The sequence below is a fragment of the Salmo salar genome, unplaced genomic scaffold (genome assembly GCF_965601325.2).
Source record: "Salmo salar unplaced genomic scaffold, fSalSal1 ptg000408l, whole genome shotgun sequence".
NCBI classification, from domain to species: domain Eukaryota; kingdom Metazoa; phylum Chordata; class Actinopteri; order Salmoniformes; family Salmonidae; genus Salmo; species Salmo salar.
The window spans coordinates 154,835-164,323 of NW_027675377.1; the positions used below are offsets into that span (position 1 = coordinate 154,835).

The window sequence follows — 9,489 nt, forward strand, 5'->3', positions numbered from 1 at the left end:
AGGCTGTAACGTAACAAAATGTACAAAAGGTGAAGGGGTCTGAATACTTTCCGACTGCACTGTATATATTGGGGAAGTACTTAGTGACATCACTTCATTAAACATGAGGTACAAATATATAACATAGGTTCACAATATCAACATTCAATGTATCAAAATATATGACCAAGCTGGAAGTGTAAACGCCAGCCCAGCCACAATCCTAGAGGTTCACTGATGATCAACCTCCTCCTTCACATCTGACTCCTGATGATCAACCTCCTCCTTCACATCTGACTCCTGATGATCAACCTCCTCCTTCACATCTGACTCCTGATGATCAACCTCCTCCTTCACATCTGACTCCTGATGATCAACCTCCTTCACATCTGACTCCTGATGATCAACCTCCTCCTTCACATCTGACTCCTTATGATCAACCTCCTCCTTCACATCTGACTCCTGATGATCAACCTCCTCCTTCACATCTGACTCCTGATGATCAACCTCCTCCTTCACATCTGACTCCTGATGATCAACCTCCTCCTTCACATCTGATTCCTGATGATCAACCTCCTCCTTCACATCTGACTCCTGATGATCAACCTCCTCCTTCACATCTGACTCCTTATGATCAACCTCCTCCTTCACATCTGACTCCTGATGATCAACCTCCTCCTTCACATCTGACTCCTGATGATCAACCTCCTCCTTCACATCTGACTCCTGATGATCAACCTCCTCCTTCACATCTGACTCCTGATGATCAACCTCCTCCTTCACATCAGACTCCTTATGATCAACCTCCTCCTTCACATCTGACTCCTGATGATCAACCTCCTCCTTCACATCTGACTCCTGATGATCAACCTCCTCCTTCACATCTGACTCCTGATGATCAACCTCCTCCTTCACATCAGACCAGCTATCTATTTATCACTGTAAAAAAAAAAAACTCCAAATGTAGAACAGCCATGGAGGAGGGTGAAAGGATAGCAGCCCCAACTGTCAGTGAGAGAGGAGGCTATTCTGGATAGGGCAGGTACTTTTGTGTAGTTCCTGTCCCTAGAAGTGAGGACGGAGATAATAGTAACATAATATTCAGTGTGGTGTAATTTGACTATAATGAAGTCTGTTTCTTGTGAGGATTTCTGTCCTCAGATAAAGAGCTCTATGAAAGCCAGTCTACATATGAAGAGGTCCCAATGAAGAGCAGTGGTTCTCAGTCCTGGGGACTCAAAGAGGGGAACATTGTTGTTTTTGCCTTCACACTGCACAGCTGATTCAAATGATTCAAACTCATCATCAAGCTTCAAGTGGTATTTATGTATTCATTTGTGATGCCATCCTTGATATGATTCTGTTATTGTCACATGCTACACATGTACATATGTGTGCCCATGCATCTATCAATCCAATGTTATCATGATTTGTTATCAGGGATATTATACTTTAGTAATCCACAATGACCTGGTGATGTAACAGTCTAGTAATTACATTGTCTTCCATATTCCTACAGATACCTTGTAACTGGAGATTCCTTCAGAACGATTGCCTACAGTTACCGTGTAGGGCACTGCAAGGTTGGGTGACCAGGGTCATCTAGGACTGCCTCCTGGAGGAATTCAGGTGTGTGAAGGCTACCTGTGTCCTGCGTAACTTCATGAGGATGGACACGAGGACCAGGAGGGGATCTGCAGCTCGCCGCCGTGTGCCAGAGGAGGAGTCTGCTGCTCTGCAGGAAGTTTCAAGGATGGGGTCCAACAACGCAGCAAGAGAGCCAATCCGTGTGCAGGAGATCTTCACCTCCTACTTCTTCAAAGAGGGTGCTGTTCCCTGGCAACACCATAGACTACACTATGCACAACCAAAAGCTCTTTTAAGAGCCATTCACATTGCAATAAGAGTATTCTTCCATTTACTGAGCTATGTCAACTGCAGTTATTCAATTCACAGTTTCTCTCCCTTTGATTTCTACTTCTCAGGTGAGGGTGCTGTTTAGGTAAGGGTGTGATGTCTGTGCAAAAACAAAACAGACTATTTTAAATCACCCATATTGAAAAAATGTAGAACAATTAGACACCCTATAACCCACACCTACACACTCATGTATCAATCTGATGGATTGTGTTGTGCAGTAAACAGGCTCAGGTGTATAACTGTGGCTCCTTCCACCTTCAAAGAATAGGCAAGAGGGCCAACCATGGAGAATAGTAAGACACTTCATTATTTCTATAACTACGCTGTATTGTTTGTCCTCGTGTGTCCGTTCATGTTTTTCAGCATAAAGTACTCTGCAGCCACTTAGTGTGGTGTGGACACCAGGTGAGGCCACACACAGATTCCTGTGAACACTGTCGCTTTAACTACCTTATTTTCTCAATAACAGTCTCTCTCCTTCACTTCATCCCTCTCTCCTCTTCTCCCTAAATCATCTAGGTTATATCAGCTGTGTCGGTGAACCCCTCCTGCATCTGAACTGGCTACATAGAGGGCACAGCATGAACAGAGGTGAGAGGTCACTTGGTCAGGTCAACAGGAAGTATTATTAAAGAGATGCTTTACATTGAAATACAGATAGAGATGCAGTAGTCCCAGAGTTAATGATCCCAGGTCAGTTTATATTATACAGGAAGTATTATTAAAGAGATGCTTTACATTGAAATACAGATGGAGATGCAGTAGTCCCAGAGTTAATGATCCAAGGTCAGTTTTTTATTTCACCTCCTGATTGATGACTAACAATGTTAGAATAAAATATAAAAACACAAGGTTTAAACATGCTCTCTCTCTCCATCTGTCTCTCGTCTGCAGATATGTTTTGATGTGAGAGGATGCCAACCCCCAGTCCCATCATCACCACCTCACCTGCTTTTAAGAACCTTTGGGCCGACGAGAGACACTATTATGTAATTGTGATGAACTGAGAGAATATTTATGTAGCACTGTGATTCATTAATCATGTGCTGCCTTCCCTGCTCCTATGTGCTTACCTCTTTCCCTTTCTGTCTTTTACACCTCTCTCACCACCTCCTCTTTCTTCCTCTGTTTTTATAATGCACAACAGATGTGCATTGAAGTACAGATTAAACTTGTATTTATAACCCTTGGATAATGAGCTTTTCAATAAAGCGTTTCACATTCTCTACTGGTTGAAAATGTAGTCTAATTTGATGAAATACTCCACCTATCCTGTGTTTATCAGATCAATGCAGATGAAGGGCATTAGATGTTGAGATGAACCAGTGTTAGAGTATTTACATGATGCATAGGAAGTGTAGTGTTCTGTTTTTTAACATTATATTTCTGTATATATGAATTAACTAGTTAAATCCTGTTTCTAGTCTATTAGTTACAATGTGTAACCATTGATGTCCCAGGACCAAGATTGGTAAACACTGTTGAAGTGTATAATTGTAATACATGCATGCAGACACAGCGTCATTCAAAGACTGGAATTTGATACTCCTGGTATTGGATATGACTGAAAAATAATCTCAAAGACATTCATACCTAAACTGCACCTTTATTTGCCAAGGTAGAGTACATGATCAGTGAATATATTAAATGTACAGGCTACAATGTGGGGATCTCATGCATGGTAATAACTACAAGTATATACGACTTGCATCCTTGGCACAACATGATATTATATTCTACTCAATCCATAGGCTTCATTAATGTCATTCAGGCTGTTTTGAAGTTGATACAACTGGCTATGATAGCTGAGGTTCATAGGTTCTGAACTAATATGTATACCAAACGTTTGGGTCCATACACAGATCGGCTAGATAGCTAGCTACACATCCATAGGCATACAGGTATTTTAATCATCCACTGCACAATAAGCAAGAACATAGCTAGCTACGTTATTTCATCTATCTGCATGGCAAATATCAGCAAGGCAAGCTAACACAATTGTACATTCAATTTTCAGTAAATTCTTCAGCTGGCTAGATTCTATACATTCACTGTTTCACAAAACGACAGCCTGGTTTGCTGGTTGTTTCAGGAGTCCCTAAAACAACCAGAATGACAATTACATACTCATGTCACAACACCCATAATGCTAGTCAGCTAGCTGGCTAATGTTAGCTAGTCAGCTAGTTGGTTAATGTTAGCTAGTCAGCTAGCTGGTTATTGTTAGCTAGTCAGCTAGCTGGTTAATGTTAGCTAGTCAGCTAGCTGGCTAATGTTAGCTAGTCAGCTAGCTGGTTAATGTTAGCTAGTCAGCTAGCTGGTTAATGTTAGCTAGTCAGCTAGCTGTTTAATGTTAGCTAGTCCGTTAGCTGGCTAATGTTAGCTATTCAGCTAGCTGGCTAAATCGCGATTTTCGTAAATAAACTTTATGATAAGAAAAAGCATAATCGTTTGTCTCTACATTAACTAACATTTCTGTCAACTGTACATGTTTCTGCATGATTCGTTATGACGTTATAATCCCTTACATTTGCTTCCATCCTAGTATTTCTGTCCGCCATCTTTGATCCAGTTCAGTTCTGTGTAGGGGTTCCCCTCTCTCCTAGTATTTCTGTCCGCCATCTTTGATCCAGTTCAGTTCTGTGTAGGGGTATCCCTCTCTCCTAGTATTTCTGTCCTCCATCTTTGATCCAGTTCAGTTCTGTGTAGGGGTACCCCTCTCTCCTAGTATTTCTGTCCTCCATCTTTGATCCAGTTCAGTTCTGTGTAGGGGTACCCCTCTCTCCTAGTGTTTCTGTCCGCCATCTTTGATCCAGTTCAGTTCTGTGTAGGGTTACGCCTCTCTCCTAGTATTTCTGTCCTCCATCTTTGATCCAGTTCAGTTCTGTGTAGGGGTATCCCTCTCTCCTAGTATTTCTGTCCGCCATCTTTGATCCAGTTCAGTTCTGTGTAGGGTTACGCCTCTCTCCTAGTATTTCTGTCCTCCATCTTTGATCCAGTTCAGTTCTGTGTTGGGGTACCCCTCTCTCCTAGTATTTCTGTCCTCCATCTTTGATCCAGTTCAGTTCTGTGTAGGGGTATCCCTCTCTCCTAGTATTTCTGTCCGCCATCTTTGATCCAGTTCAGTTCTGTGTAGGGGTACCCCTCTCTCCTAGTATTGCTGAAGAAAGTAATGAATATTTTATGACCAGCGATGTCCCTTATTCCTACCCTTTAACTTTTTGTCTGACAAAATATACATTTTACTCAACTGCGTTACCCACTCCAGTCAGCAGATGGCGGTCTGGGAATTTAACGCGATGCTGTTGGTGTGACGTATAATGTAGTGGACGGAACTCTTCTTTCAACAGCAGCAACAGTTAGTCGGACACCACGGTAGCTTGCTAGACAAAATAGCCGAACAATAAAGCTCTTTAGACGCGTTAGTGTATATTAGCCACTGTGTTTTAAACCCTCTTCTGTCGTCTAGTTAGTTATCCGATTTAATTTCATATTTACGGTGTTGTTGTTATTATTCAGCTAGCGGGCTGGTTAAGTTAGCATTAGCCTAGCTAGCTAACATTCCCAACCATGCGGTCACTGATCTACTCTCCTGCTAAAGAAGAGAATATCACAGTAAAACAAGAAGTAGAGGGTGAGGCCGTTACTGTGAAAGAAGAAAAAGACGCGTTCAGAGTGAAAGAGGAGGAGGATGTTACAGTAAAAGAAGAGGAGGATGCAGTTTATGGAGTGAAAGATGAGGAGGAGATGACTGTTACATCGATAAAGGAGGAAACTGGACATCTGGGCCCGGTTTCCCAAACGCATCTTAAGGCGTCCAATGGTTCTAACGGTGAACTTAGCCATAAGATGGTTTTGAGAAACCGTTCCCTGATTAACACTAGTAAGTACTGTCTTAAAAACAGAGGCACAAACTCTGCAGTTGTTGAACTGATGTGTGGTGTTAAAGCGGAAATATGCAATAGCTACATCCATATTGTGACTTTTAAATTATTAATTTATAGCCATTGATTGTTGAAGAATATAACACATGCCTCATGAGCTTAGTTCACCAGTTTACCCAATCAGATCCCCAAATAAGCTTTTTTTACTCCAATGTCTAGAAACAATGTAAATCAACACTGTATAGCCTCAACATAGTTTAAACTATAATGTTGATATCATGGATGGTCAGTCCTTGCATCCATAGGTCTGTCTATGAATTTGAAAGTAGTTACATTTCTCCAACCCCCTAATCATCTTATAACCAAAACTGGTGGAATGACAGCTTTGTTATTGTATGAACTGCAGATTGCTGGGTTGTGTGAGTTTTTTCAACAGTAACAAAATGGCTGCCCAGAGGCTTGGTTTGGTAAACAGCTGAGGGATGGGGGAAGGAGGAGTGTAACCACTCAAATTTATTCATCCAGGATGTCATAATGATAGTTTAACCAGGTTTCTAGGCTATATAGTATATTCTAGAATTCATCCAGGATGTCATAATGATAGTTTAACCAGGTTTCTAGGCTATATAGTATATTCTAGAATTCATCCATGATGTCATAATGATAGTTTAACCAGGTTTCTAGGCTATATAGTATATTCTAGAATTCATCCATGATGTCAAAATGATAGTTTAACCAGGTTTCTAGGCTATATAGTATATTCTAGAATTCATCCATGATGTCATAATGATAGTTTAACCAGGTTTCTAGGCTATATAGTATATTCTAGAATTCATCCATGATGTCATAATGATAGTTTAACCAGGTTTCTAGGATATATAGTATATTCTAGAATTCATCCATGATGTCATAATGATAGTTTAACCAGGTTTCTAGGATATATAGTATATTCTATAACTGCCAGTGTAGATTTCCTGTGGAGGCAAATTATTAGAGCTGTTAAGTCATTGTATAATATTCAGCCAATTGTTTTTCATGCCATCACATTAAAGGCAAGACATACCTAGATTCAATTACATTCATGAATTGGTTTGAAACCTTTGTTTTAAACCCTTCTCAAAATTGGTGCCTTGCCGGATTTGTAAAAAATGGATTGTCATGAAACTCTATTTTTTAAATGTATTTAAATGTAACCTTTATTTAACTAGGCAAGTCAGTTAAGAACAAATTCTTATTTACAATGACTGCCTACCCCGGACACCGCTGGGCCAATTGTGCGCCGCCCTATGGGACTCCAAATCACGGCCGGTAGTGATACAGCCTGGATTTGAACCAGGGTGTCTGTAGTGAAGCCTCAAGCACTGAGATGCAGTGTCCGCTGCGCCACTCGGGAGCCCCAAAATCATGTTCTAGTGCTGTCCCCAACTAAAATACATCTTGGTCATCCAAGAGTCATCTGTTCTTTCTACAAATCGCCCCATGTGTTTTTATAAAATCAACTGTATGTACTGAACTTGTCTGATGCTTTAAGCACGCTGTTTGATTAAATAATTTAAACACAAATGACTGGAGGGAGCCAGTCATCACTATAACCTGACTAGAGGGAGGGAGCCAGTCATCACTATAACCTGACTAGAGGGAGGGAGCCAGTCATCACTATAACCTGACTAGAGGGAGGGAGCCAGTCATCACTATAACCTGACTAGAGGGAGGGAGCCAGTCATCACTATAACCTGACTAGAGGGAGGGAGCCAGTCATCACTATAACCTGACTAGAGGGAGGGAGCCAGTCATCACTATAACCTGACTAGAGGGAGCCAGTCATCACTATAACCTGACTAGAGGGAGGGAGCCAGTCATCACTATAACCTGACTAGAGGGAGCCAGTCATCACTATAACCTGACTAGAGGGAGGGAGTCAGTCATCACTATAACCTGACTAGAGGGAGCCAGTCATCACTATAACCTGACTAGAGGGAGGGAGCCAGTCATCACTATAACCTGACTAGAGGGAGCCAGTCATCACTATAACCTGACTAGAGGGAGGGAGCCAGTCATCACTATAACCTGACTAGAGGGAGGGAGCCAGTCATCACTATAACCTGACCAGAGGGAGGGAGCCAGTCATCACTATAACCTGACTAGAGGGAGGGAGCCAGTCATCACTATAACCTGACCAGAGGGAGCCAGTCATCACTATAACCTGACTAGAGGGAGGGAGCCAGTCATCACTATAACCTGACTAGAGGGAGGGAGCCAGTCATCACTATAACCTGACTAGAGGGAGCGAGCCAGTCATCACTATAACCTGACTAGAGGGAGCCAGTCATCACTATAACCTGACTAGAGGGAGGGAGCCAGTCATCACTATAACCTGACTAGAGGGAGGGAGCCAGTCATCACTATAACCTGACTAGAGGGAGCCAGTCATCACTATAACCGGACTAGAGGGAGGGAGCCAGTCATCACTATAACCTGACTAGAGGGAGGGAGCCAGTCGTCAACATAACCTGACTAGAGGGAGCCAGTCATCACTATAACCTGACTAGAGGGAGCCAGTCATCACTATAACCTGACTAGAGGGAGGGAGCCAGTCATCACTATAACCTGACTAGAGGGAGGGAGCCAGTCATCAATATAACCTGACTAGAGGGAGGGAGCCAGTCATCACTATAACCTGACTAGAGGGAGGGAGCCAGTCATCACTATAACCTGACTAGAGGGAGGGAGCCAGTCATCACTATAACCTGACTAGAGGGAGGGAGCCAGTCATCACTATAACCTGACTAGAGGGAGGGAGCCAGTCATCACTATAACCTGACTAGAGGGAGGGAGCCAGTCGTCACTATAACCTGACTAGAGGGAGGGAGCCAGTCATCACTATAACCTGACTAGAGGGAGGGAGCCAGTCATCACTATAACCTGACTAGAGGGAGGGAGCCAGTCATCACTATAACCTGACTAGAGGGAGCCAGTCATCACTATAACCTGACTAGAGGGAGCCAGTCATCACTATAACCTGACTAGAGGGAGGGAGCCAGTCATCAATATAACCTGACTAGAGGGAGCCAGTCATCACTATAACCTGACTAGAGGGAGGGAGCCAGTCATCACTATAACCTGACTAGAGGGAGGGAGCCAGTCATCACTATAACCTGACTAGAGGGAGGGAGCCAGTCATCACTATAACCTGACTAGAGGGAGGGAGCCAGTCATCACTATAACCTGACTAGAGGGAGGGAGCCAGTCATCACTATAACCTGACTAGAGGGAGGGAGCCAGTCATCACTATAACCTGACTAGAGGGAGGGAACCAGTCATCACTATAACCTGACTAGAGGGAGGGAGCCAGTCATCACTATAACCTGACTAGAGGGAGGGAGCCAGTCATCACTATAACCTGACTAGAGGGAGGGAGCCAGTCATCACTATAACCTGACTAGAGGGAGGGAGCCAGTCATCACTATAACCTGACTAGAGGGAGGGAGCCAGTCATCACTATAACCTGACTAGAGGGAGCCAGTCATCACTATAACCTGACTAGAGGGAGGGAGCCAGTCATCACTATAACCTGACTAGAGGGAGGGAGCCAGTCATCACTATAACCTGACTAGAGGGAGCCAGTCATCACTATAACCTGACTAGAGGGAGCCAGTCATCACTATAACCTGACTAGAGGAAGCCAGTCATCACTATAACCTGACTA

General features: G+C 43.0%; 1 long non-coding RNA gene across 1 annotated transcript; it reads left to right on the forward strand.

Annotated features, from left to right (window-relative positions):
• Nucleotides 1–992: 992 nt before the first annotated feature.
• Nucleotides 993–2,950, forward strand: LOC145875970 (uncharacterized). The gene is made up of 3 exons (XR_014391380.1): nt 993–2,490; nt 2,650–2,685; nt 2,794–2,950. It is a non-coding gene; the product is annotated as an uncharacterized LOC145875970 (long non-coding RNA).
• The last annotated feature ends 6,539 nt before the right edge of the window (nt 2,951–9,489 follow it).